The sequence below is a fragment of the Artemia sp. Qi Xiang Cuo genome, chromosome 13 (genome assembly GCF_049724085.1).
Source record: "Artemia sp. Qi Xiang Cuo chromosome 13, ASM4972408v1, whole genome shotgun sequence".
NCBI classification, from domain to species: domain Eukaryota; kingdom Metazoa; phylum Arthropoda; class Branchiopoda; order Anostraca; family Artemiidae; genus Artemia; species Artemia sp. Qi Xiang Cuo.
This window is the reverse complement of record NC_142806.1, coordinates 47,788,968-47,801,539: the sequence shown is the minus strand read 5'-3', so window position 1 is coordinate 47,801,539 and position 12,572 is coordinate 47,788,968. Positions and strand designations below refer to the sequence as shown.

At 33.2% G+C, this 12,572-nt stretch overlaps 1 protein-coding gene across 1 annotated transcript in view; it reads left to right on the top strand.

The window, feature by feature from the left end:
• The window catches only part of LOC148945349 (uncharacterized), a 110,993-nt gene that overhangs the window by 28,096 nt on the left and 70,325 nt on the right, over positions 1 to 12,572 (top strand). The gene's annotated exons all lie outside the window — the stretch shown is intronic.

The window sequence follows — 12,572 nt, the reverse complement described above, 5'->3', positions numbered from 1 at the left end:
TTCATTTATTTATCGATGCTGATTTGTGGTAGTTTCACGCTTGGTAGATTATTTGATTTTATTTTTGCTCTTTTTTTGTTTAATGGAGTTCTTTACTTTTCTTTGAAAAACTTATTTTGTAGAAAAATTTCTTTTAATTAATTTCTGTTCGTTTTATATTGACATAGTCTTTTCAAGGAAAAAGAAAATAATACATTAAATCTTTTCATTTTTTAAGACTTTATAGTTTGGCCTGCTATTTGTATGCTGGAGAAAAATTTTCAGCAATTTTTAACAACATACACCCTTTTAAAAATCTGGACACACAAAATAATGTTTAATTTAGTTTCATACCTCCTCTAGTTGACCTTAAATAGAAAAGTTGATACCATTCGCCAAAAAATATGTTTACTTTCTTTGATAGCTTGGATACACTTACGCTACTTTGATTCGGTTAAATTTTAAGGGCAGAAGAAGCTCCGAAAGTTTGAATATAATACCCTCAGTCGTTCTTAGGATACTTCTGAGATGCCTTATTGAGAATTAGCATTATCACAGTGCATTTTGATTTGATCTTAAGGTAACATTTAGTTTTTAAACATAATGGGCAAATGGGAGGGTGGGTGTGGGAGGGTGGGAGTGGAAGGGGGATTAGTTGCTCTCCAATCACTTTCGACTATTAAAAAGGGCATCAGCCCTTTCTATTTTCAATCGAATGAGCCCTTTTCGAAGTTCCCACGACAACTCCTTCGATATGAAGTGCCCTGGTCTAAACAACAACAACAACAAAAAATAATACATTATACCGACATCGATCTTTACTATAAAAATGTCAAGCTTTCCAATCACTTTCGACTATCAAAAAAGGCACTAGGCCTTTTGATTTCCAATCGAATGAGCCCTTTTGGAAACGACAACGCTTTCGGTAAGAACCTTATAGGCCCCTAGGGCATAAATTACAACCCTTACCCTAAGGGCTGTTAGGGTGGTTGCTATCCTCTAAGACCAAATTTCCAGAACTTTCAACTACGTTAAACAAAATGGCTATCTCAAAATTTTGATTGGATGTGTATGGGGAAATGGTGGTTGCGGTAGTCACTCTCCAATCACTTTCAACTATTAAAATTGGCACTAGCCCTTTCAATTTCCAGTGAAATGAGCCCTTTTGAGGTTTCTACGACGAAGCTTTCAATAAAAATCTCGTACGCCCCCAAGGCATAACTTACACCTTTTTCTCTGAGGGCTGGGGGGTTGTCATTCTAAAAGACCCAATATCCAGAACTTTCTACTACGTTGAACAAAATGGCTATCTGAAAATTTTTATTGGATGTGTTTTGAGGAATGGTGGGCGTGAGAGGGGGGCTAGTTACCCTCCCATCACTTTCGACTATTACAAAGGGCACTAGCCCTCTCAATCTCGAATTGAATGAGCCCCTTTTGAAGTTTTACGACAACTCTATCCATAAAAACCTTAAATGCCCCCAGGGCAGAACTTACAACCTTTGCCCTTGGGGCTCTGGGGTGTTTGTCATCCTTAAATACATAATTTCCAGAACTTTCAACAACGTTGAACAAAATGGCTATCTCTAAACTTTGATTGAATGTTTTTGGGGAAATGGTGGGCGTAAGAGGGGGTAATTACTCTCCGCTCACTTTCGACTATTAAAAAGGGCAATTTCAATTTCCAATAAAATGAGCCCTTTTTGAAATTTCTATAACAACTTTCTATATAGACTTTATATGCCCCCAGTGCATAACTTACAACCCATGCACTTAGGGCTCTGATGGGGTTATCATCCTAAAAGACCTAATTTCAAGAACTTTCAAGTATGACTTCATGAACAATAGGGCCATTTAATTAGAATAAAAAGCTTTGTCAAAGCAATAGACACTTTAGTTTAATGAGGAAGGGATTTAGGAGGGTGCAGTCTCACTCATATATAGATTAATTTTGTCTTTTTCAATGTTGTTCTGTACTTTAAGCTGAAAAACCGTACTTTTAAAATTTTAATTTCTGTTTGCTAATCAGATCATGCCGGAAAATTAGGCTCCCTCAAGGTGGTTTCAGGCACCATCCCCACTCTGCAACAATCGACACTCTTTCATAACAGGTGATTGAAAATTAAAAAAAAGCTTATTATTCTTATTAAATGCCCATTGTGTTTCAGGAGCCATTCTTAAGGAATCGGGACAAAAAGTCAAAATTTTAGCGTAAAGAGCGAGGTTTTAAGGAGGGGGAAACCCCTTTCATTTACGTAATAATTTCCGTCCGTTTAAGTTTTGATGTTGCTCCTTACTTCCAGTTGAAAACAATTTTTTGTAATTCAGTTGCTGGTTGCTTGAAATAACACGAAAAAATTTGGCTCCCCCCTCTATGAACAATTCCTCCGCCCACGGAAAAAATGCTCCATAGAGAGTTGTTTTCACGTACAAATGCCTTTCCCCTTTTCCAGGGAAAATTCCCCCAAGACAATTCCATTCCTGCTGAAAATTCCACCTCGAAAATTTTTTGCATATGATTTGGGGTGAAAATTTTTCTTAGCGCACTTTCATTTGAAAAGAATTTCATTTATTATTATTTTCAAAATCATCCCGGTAATTCCCTTTTCCGTGGTAAATTTTCCCAACAAAAAGACAGCAAAAGGTTGTTTTCCAGCGAAGATTTTTTAGAGAAGGTAGGGGTACAAAAGAAACTTTAAAAACGCATCAAAAATGTGAAATTGATATCTACTCCCTTACGATTTCTGGGAATATTTCTGGTCTACGCTGTTAATATGAAAGTAAATTATAACTCTAAACCCCAAAATGAGCAGAATTAATTCCGTAGAGGAGGAGGACTATCCCTTCCTCATCCACACCTCCACCTAAAAGTCGCAGAAACTTCGGAGTGTGCTCATTGGATCAGAAATTGACAGTTCTAGTCCTTTGCGCAGGAGTGGAAATTTCCGGGGGGATCTTGGGAGGGCGTTTTTCTGGGGGTATTATCCACAGGGGATGTTTTCTGAAAGGAGTGGGTATTTTCCAGGGGGAATAACGCCGGTCACCAAAAAACGGCAAGCAAAAAAAAGAACACTAATTTCTTAATAAAAAATACGCATTAAACGAGGCATTTGTGGTAATCATCTAATTAAGCAGAAATAATTTAATATTAAATAAAATATTTACAACGTAAAAAAAATTGCTTAATTTCGAAATACCACTGTTTACTAAGATACGAAAAACATCCTTTATGTGAGGTTTGAAAAGCAAATTGCTACTAATCATTTTCGTAGCTAAGTACGTAAATTGGTGGGTTTCGATGTGGTTGATTTTTAGTATATTAAATAAAAAAACAAGTTTTTTTAACTGAAAGTAAGGAATGACGTTAAAACTTAAAACGAACAGAAATTATTCCGTATATAATAATGAGGAGGTGCTGTCCCCTCCTCAACGCCTCGCTCTTTACGCTAAATTTTTTTATTGTTTAAAAAAATAGAGTTGTGAGAGAGTCAAACTTTAGCGTAAAGAGCGAGGCGTTGAGGAGGGGACAGCCCCTTTCATATACGGAATAATTTCTGTTCGTTTTAAGTTTTAACGTCGTTCCTTACTTTCAGTTAAACTAACTTGTCTTTTTTAATTTAATTTTTGAACGTTTTTGAATTAATGCAGGTTTTGATATTGGCTCACCTTACATGAATAATTAAAACAAAATTCGCATATTAATTTTACTTTTATTTGGTTAAATGGCTTTCTCGAAACTTGTTTAATTTTATTTACGAACGTTTTTATTAGTAATAAACATACGTAACTTACGAATTAACTTACGTAACGAACTTCTATATTCATAGATTTTTAATACGTATATTAGGGGTTCGCTCCCTAGTCAATTCCTTGCTCTTTAAGCTTAAGTTCGAATTTTGTTCCAATTCCTTAAAAAAAACCTCTTAATCACAAAGGCCGTTAATTAGAATAAATAGCTCTTATGAAAGTACTAAAAAATCTTTGGCTTAAAGAGCGAGGTATTGACTAGGGGGCGAGCCCAATCATGTACGTAATATTTTCTGTTCGTTTTAAGTTTTGATGTTGCTCCTTACTTTCAGTTGAAAAACTGTTTTTTATTTAATTTCTGATCTTTTTCTTTAATAATGATGGGAAATCCGGCGCCCCCTTCAAAGCAATGTCCCTTCCCCCATTAAAACTTATTTCATGAAAAGATCCTTCCATACAACCCCTGACCCACCTCCCCCCCCCTATCAGAAAAACTCCTTCTGAAAACATCTGTAGACTTCCTAATAACCAAATGCTATATGTTAACATTGGGTGAAGCTCATAACTTTCAGCCCTCCCCCTGGGGACTTCGGGGGATTAAGTCATCCTAAAAGACATATTTATCATATTTCCGACCATGCTGAACCAAATCACTATCTCAAATTTTGATCGGGTGACGTTGGGAAAAAAATTAGCGTGGGAGGGGGCCTAGTTGCCCTCCATTTTTTTGGTCACTTAAAAAGCGCACTAGAACTTTTAATTTCTGTTCCAAGTAGCTCTCCCACGATATTCTAGGACCACTGGGTCGATACAATCACCCCTGGGAAAAAAACAAAACAAAAAAACAAATAAACACGCATTGGTGATCATTCTTCTGGCAAAAAAATGGAAAATTCCACATTTTTGTAGATAGGAGCTTGAAACCTCTACAGTAGGGTTCTCTTATATGCTGAATATGATGGTGTGATTTTCATTAAGGTTCTATAGCTTTTAGGGGGTATCTCTCCTTTTTTTGAAAATCAGCCAAATTTTCTCAGGCGCTTAACTTTTGATAGGTAATACTAAACTTGATAAAATTTATATATTTGAAATCAGCATTAATACTTGATTCTTTTGATGTATCTATTGATATCAAAATACCGTTTTTTAGAGTTTCGGTTACCATTGAGCCGGGTCGCTCCTTACTTACAGTTCGTTACCACGAACTGTTTGATTACATTAGATTTTTGGGACCGAGGTCGCACTAATTTATTAGCCGGGCTAACCTTTATCCATTTAATTTGGGAATACCTTGGAATATTGTTGGAATATTGTAAGTGTCATAGTATCTTATTGTATTGTACTTTATCGCAGATTTCTTATTATTGTTGACTATCTGGGACCCTTAGTCCCTGTGGCATATGTAGCCAGAACTTGTATAGTGTATTGCATCAATTATAGTATTATATTATAACCAACCTCTATACCACCTTATTTAAGCTTCTCGATTAATTCCCAGTAGGTACGCATCAGATAATTAGTCAGGCCAAAGTCTAAGGTCACGCTACCGAGATTTACTCACCTTAGGACCGTAATCATACCCCTTACAAAGATTAGAATAATACCCAACATAAACTACTTTACAACAGCTGGTAGCAAGCGGTAAAACTGGGTTGAGAAAAATAAATAAAGTTGCAGAAAAAAAACGAAAGGACTTTATCTGAAGGAGAAATCAAAATGAATTCCATTTTAAGCGGCACTCGAATTAGAAAAACTGAGTATCTTTGCTCGAATTTTGTCTGTTACAAATAGACAAAATGAAAAATGGCTAAACCATTAATTTAAAATGAAGAAACAGTATTTAGTACTTAGCAAGCAGAAGCTACCTAGCAAGTGTATTATTAGTAGTTTTATTAGTGTTAGTAATCAATGCAGTGCAGTAGTACCATATATCACTAAATAATAAAGGATTTGTACCACAAATTAAAAGAATAAAATAGAAGATAATATGTAAAGAAAAATCTCACTGGACAGTAGAAACGTTGGTAGAAAAAGAAGAATTTTAGGCATAATAGTAGCAAATAGGGTTCTAATTCAGTCTTACTACAGATACAGGATATAGACTCATCGTTTAAGGATAACACTGCTACAATTGAACAAAGGGATTATATAAATTGTGGTCCGAATAATTATAGGCTATAAGCTGCTATTTCAGAGTTGTTTTTAGGAGTAGAGTCACTCCGAAAATATGGCATTTCATGACCCAATAAGGAATTGAATTACCCTTGCTAAGGCTAATCCAAATACTAGGCTAGTAGTGTAGCTTCACTACAAAACTTAAGACAAAGGTATAAAAATTTGTAATTAAAGCAATTGAGGAAAGGGATGGAAAAAAAAGAAAAAGACATTATAAGGCAGAAAAAAATGTGGAAGCTTAGCAGAAGTCGCTGAAGGAAGCAAAAAAAAAAGATTATTACCCAGCTGAGATGGGTAGTCTGCATAAGGCTCAAGAAATTTGGTGAGAGAACCGAAAATCATAGAAAATGGAGGCACGAGGATAGGTCTTAAAAGGGCCTTCTTTCCTTCCATAGAGGACCTTCATCTGAATAATGATGTTAGAAAATTCAAATTCTGAACTAGCCGCACGAAATGCGTCAGAAGAAAGTTTAAATTTTAATTTTAAACCATGGCTGCTTTGAGCCATGTAGATATAAAGCAAGCCAGTGTATGAAAACTATTATGCTTGTTTACACAGAATATAAGCCAACATTAGGACAAACAGATAAGGCAATGCATCCTTTTGGGATAGCTAATATTGATAATTCTGGTCCGCTCTTACTATTACTCAATGACGAACCACCCTTACGTCTAGTCTAATTATAAATCAGTACAGCTTAGTCGAATAAAAAAAAAAAGTAAGAATAAGAAAAAAATAATTGGGAATTTCAAACCCTGAAGAACCACAGTGAACTGACATAGGAAGAGCAAACAGCTCCAAGACGTTTAATAATCGATTAAATTAATATTAATTTAATAAAACGGTTAAAAGATTCTACAAAAAAGATTTAAATTTTTTTTTACACTTATCTCAATCTTCACGTTAATAACATCAAAGTTTTTTTCATAATGTATATTTCCTTAGTAAAAATTATATAGCGTAAAGCTAATAGCCCCTCACGTTCTTTATTAAAAAAGAACGTGAAAAACTAACAAAAAAATAAAACTTACTTAAAAAAGAACGTGAAAAACTCACTGATTTAAAAACAAAATTAAACATTCATATCAACTAAACGATGGAACATGGAAAATGAACAGAAATTTACTTCATGTAATTTTCCCATATTAAAATTTATCAAGAAACCGCAGACTAAGGCCAACCGTATGCAAGCTATTTAGCTTGCTGAAAAAATTGTTTTCTATCTCTTTGGCCAATAAAATCGTAATTAAAGCTAGAATAAAATTTGTAACCAGTACATCGTAAGAAATGCATTTTTTAAGGACAAATGAAGGCTAGAAAATGTCATGCCAAAACTTCATTGAAAGGGCTCTAAGAAACAACTAAAAAATACAGTGATTTTAGAGCGCTAAATAAGCACTGTTGGATGGAAAATTCTTATAAATGTGGAAAAAAAAACACTAATTGTAAAGATAGCCAACCCCCCACCCCTTACACATGGAGATAAGGAACTTTTTGATTGAAAAATCTGATAAATAAAATAGGAGACATATAAATATAGGCTTAGGAAGGGTCTATTGTACTGACGAAGGAAATCTTCTGCTGAAAAAGACTTGAAAAAACCCTTAGGCTTAACTGAATTAAACAATACAAAAAATGAAAAAAGGGTTCAAGTTGGAAATATAAGCCGTGGCTACTAATAAATTTTTGCTAGCCAGGCAAAAGTGAAGTAAAAGAAATTGAATGGAGTCTGCTAGGCTTCGATATGCATGCATATCGAACAAGATTAGTTATATACGGTAGTAAAATAAGCTACAATACGTGAAAAAAAGCTTGGAGTAGGGCCACCTTTTAACAAGTGAAAGAGCCCAATAGAAGGTTGTGGCCACAAATAAAGAGTGGCTAATAATAATTAATTGTTGTGTGCAGGTTCATAATAGTCCTTTCGGCTGTAGAAGTAAAACAAGAAAATTTGAAAATGTTCTATTGAACTACTGGAGGCACCCTGTGGTAAGCAAATCTTAGAGTACAAGCACAAGTCAATTGATAGTTACATATAACTGGTAAAAAAAATCAAATAGCTAAACCTTGAGCCTTATCAAATCTAAGCCATAAGCTAAAATTTGTCCCTTAAAGACATTAAAAAAATGGCAACCGAAAATTTTATAAAGCTATTGCAGTTGAAGATAACTGAAAATAACTGACAAGCTCAAAAGTTGGTATCAACAAAACTGACCTAAAACAGTTTCTGTGAAGTGTGTTCCATATATGACAAGAAGGTAAACAAAAAATCAGAAAATTCCATCTTAAGATTTTTCAAAGCACATTCACAACCTACGAGTTTAGCTATTGTTGAATAAAATTGAAAAAAAAAGATATATATTCGTTTAGAAAACGATAAACCTTGAATCTATGAATTATAACTGTTAAACCTAGGATTATGGAAAAAACCTTGTCTCTGGTTTTTGACAACCCTTGAGCATACGTAGCGCCTAGTGCATAGACGTGGTGTGAGTTCTTGAGCGCATAATAGTGCATAGAATTGAAATTGTATTCGTGAACTTGTGTTACTAAGACATGAACAATTAAACCGCTCTCTTGAAAAGAGACTTTTCTAGACCAGAGTGGAAAAAAACTATGGGTTTATATGCAATGGCTTATGCTAAATTATATTAGTCAGATTAAAAGTTTTGCTTGGCTTATTTAAAATCTATAAGAAAATAAAAAATAGTCATTGCAGCAATTAAATAAATTGTAAGGGAACATAAATATTGTTTGTTTTTAAACAATTAAGTGATGTATCAACATACTTATGTCAGTATAAATTATCAATATAAATATATTGAATTGGTATTTTAAGGGTTTTTGTTATTGTTTAAAAAAATCTTGCTTCTAGTGTTTGTTCACGATATAATTAGTATTAATGCTTTATAAATAGTTAACAAAGTACTAATTAAAATTAATTCAAATGCTTGTGTATATATCGTATTTTATTTTTCATAAGTAACTTTTAAGTTTTAACCAGTCTTTTTTTGTTCTATTTAAGCTTTGTGACTTCTGGTCAATGTATAAATCTTTTTAATTATTAATGCTAATTTGAGCGTACAAAGACTAATACGACTAAAGGCCGATCATAAACAGAATGTTTCTATATTAAGGGGCAAATTGTGTTTGAAGTAGAGATTGAGAAAGTCTATCGCTTAAAAAAGAAAAAAATAGTATTGTTTTTTATGCATTTATGCTTTAACCGTATATGCTTTATTTGTATATTGATATCTAAAATTTCCTTTTAGGCCATAGACCTAATTATGTTTTACAACCAACTTTTGGTTCATTTTTGCCGATATCAACCAAATTTAGATAAAACTTCAACCAATTTTTTGTTCATTTATTTTTACCAATATCAACCAATTTCTGATGTATTGCAAGAGCTTGTAGTCAGCAAATCCCAGGACAAAGTTTTTTTTTCCAGGACCTAAAGGTTTACCTTGTTCGAAATCAACGTCAGCAGCATGCACTAATTAGTCAAAATTTACAACCAATTAATAGACTGACAAGTGAATTTAGATCAGTAATATTCAAAGTTAAGATGTATAAGTAAATTAATTATGGCATTCATTAGGTTACAAAAATGTAATATGTTGTGTTTAAGTGAAATCTGTGGTTACTAAAAAATGTTATGTATAATTTATCCAAGGCATTCCTAACCCCGCAAGATAGACATTAAATCAACAACATTATCCAAGTAAATTAAATTATTAATGGGAATTAAATTTAAACTCAAATTAATCAAATAGTTTCAAATATAACTTTAAATCTAACTTAAGTAAAAACACCGATATAAATGCTGAAGCCATTGTGAGTCAAATTAAAAGAGAAGATGCAGAAGATGCAAAGAGTATAACAAGGATGAATTCCAAAAATTGATATTCCTGAAATCAGACATGGCATGACATTTGGCAATAAAACATAACCCTAAAGAAATCAAGTAATGTTTTATGTACATAATGGCCGATAAATAATGGCAAAATAAGGAGCATATTCGAAATACTTGAAATTTGATGTTCCAAAAGTAAAATACATAGAGTTGAAGAGAACTCTTGCTAAAGCAGAGATTACTGTGGTAACCACCTAATTAGGCAGAAATAATTTAATATGAAATAAAATATTTACAACGCAAAATACAAATTGCTAAGTTTCGAAATACCGCTTTGTACTAAGATAAGAGAAAACATCCTTTATGTGAGGTTTGAAAAGGAAATTACTACTAACCACTTTCGTGGCCAAGTATGGAAATTGGTGGGTTTTGAAGTGGTTGATTTTTAGTATATATCATTAGATTTTTGGGATCAAGGTCACACTAATCTATTTGCAGGGCTAACCTCTATCCCTTTTATTTTGGGAATACCTTGGAATATTGTTGGAATATTGTAAATGTTCAAGTATCTTATTGTATTGTACTTTATCGTAGATTTCTTATAATTGTTGACTATCTGGGACCCTTAGTCCCCGTGACATATGTAGCCGGAACTTGTATAGTGTATTGCATCAATTAAAGTATTATATTATAACCAACCTCTATACAACCTTATTTAAGCTTCTCGATTAACTTCCAGTAGGTACGCTTCAGATAATTAGTCAGGCCAAGGCCTAAGGGCAAGTTACCGAGATTTACTCACCTTAGGACCGTAATTATACCCCCTACAAAGGGTGGAATAACACATCCAACAGAAACCTACTTTACTACAAATGTTCAATGCCCAGAAAAACCAGAAAAGAACAGAAACGTCTAGCAATAAGAAAAAAAGGATTGCGACTAATCAAGTGAAGAAGAGAAGGTGAAAATCAGAATTGTTCGTCATTAAAACTAAGAGTAATTAAATCTAACCTGTATTACGCTGGACTCTTATTACCTGGATTTGGTTGGAGTAGCTTAAATACATTTTGTTTGAATTTTTGTGCGGGAGGGGGGTCAATTTTTTTTGGTTTTCCTTTTATAAATGTTGTTTCTAGTTGCCTTATCTCTTTTTGCATTATTCTTGTTGTTCAATTATTCTGGTTTCGTATTACTTTTGCTTTTATTTTTTTTTTTGTACTAATATAAATGAATAAATAAATCTTAAAACGATTACAGCTTAAATTGAATATGCAAGGTTAAAACGAACACAAATATTGTACTATTGTAGCATAAATGAAACACAAAAAAACAGAAAGTAAATAAACAATGATAGCAAACTAACATACAACTTGTACTAATATAAATGAATAAATTAACCTTAAAACGAATAAGGCTTTAATTAATTATGTGAATCAAGATTGAAACGAACAAAAATCAATCCAAAGAAAAGTATGGGTACTGCCTCCTTCCCTAACTGTAAAAGTCTAAAACCTACTGCGTCACTGACGCTTTACTGAGAATGGCACTTTATTACAAATATTTTCTTACGTACTTATTAATACATTGAAAATAAAAAATGAAATTACAGTAAAATCAAATTTTGAATTGATGGGCTTTTCAGCAGTTGATATCATTATATATCAAATATTTAGTTTAACCTAATTTCTTCCCAAAACCGTCCACGGCCTATTTATTTTCACTACAAACAAAAATTTAGCTACTGCCTCCTTTCCTAACTTTAAAAATCTAAAGCCTATACTGCGTCATTGGCACTTCACTGAAATCGAATTATATTACAAATATTCTCTCTTCCAGTTATTACAGCATTGAAATGACAATATATATTACACTGTTCAAATTTTACTTATTCAGTTTTATTTATTATGAAATTTTTTTTTACTTTTCAATTTTATTTATTCAATTAGAATTAAAGCTTTAGACTCCTTATAGTATACTAAACGCGAAATGCATATTAAATGCGTTCAATACCTATTGGCAATTAAATGTTTCTCCTTGTGCTATAAAAATATTATATTCAGATGCCTACTGGTACAGCCATTTTAGCCCAGCACAGATTGTTCAAAATTAACGAACTAACAAAATAATAATCTTGGAGGAGTCAGACAATGGAGTAAAGACTTCAGTCCTAAATTAATAGTAAATTATAAGGAAATATTTATGCTGTTTTGGCAAAGCCTTTGTCCAAATCTCTTGTGCGCTGGCTCACTACAAGAATCCCTCCTACCATTGCTGAGAAGGGATACGGATTTCACAAGCTGAATTTATTAAGATATAGCTTAAACTTAAAAAAATTCTTAAATTCTTTTATATCCTTTGATGAATATCCAAATATCACTTTATTCAGAGTTACTACAGTAGCATTCACAAATTAAAGACCGATGTATTTCCAATTTACTATTTTTTTTCCCTCCGATAGCATCGTATAGTAGGAGTAGCTCCGTATAGAAGCTCCTTATTCAATTGAAAATCAAATGTGTTTTTTAAGAACCAAAATTAATTGGAGAGCATTAAGCCCCTATATCAAGGCCCTTCCCTCCCCCGGACACCCTGTTGCCTCCCATAGCATCGAGTCAAAATTTTTAGATATTTATGCCAAACACCCTGATCAAAAAGTTGAAAAAGACATGTTTTCAGAGGTAGCCCACTTAGTCCCAAGGGCAACGGCTTCATGGCCCATTCTTCACATATACGTTTTGGTACAAAAAGTAGGCTTGCTCCACCTTGTCAAAACTGGAATAATATAGTTCATTAAAATATTTTTGATTGGGGGTA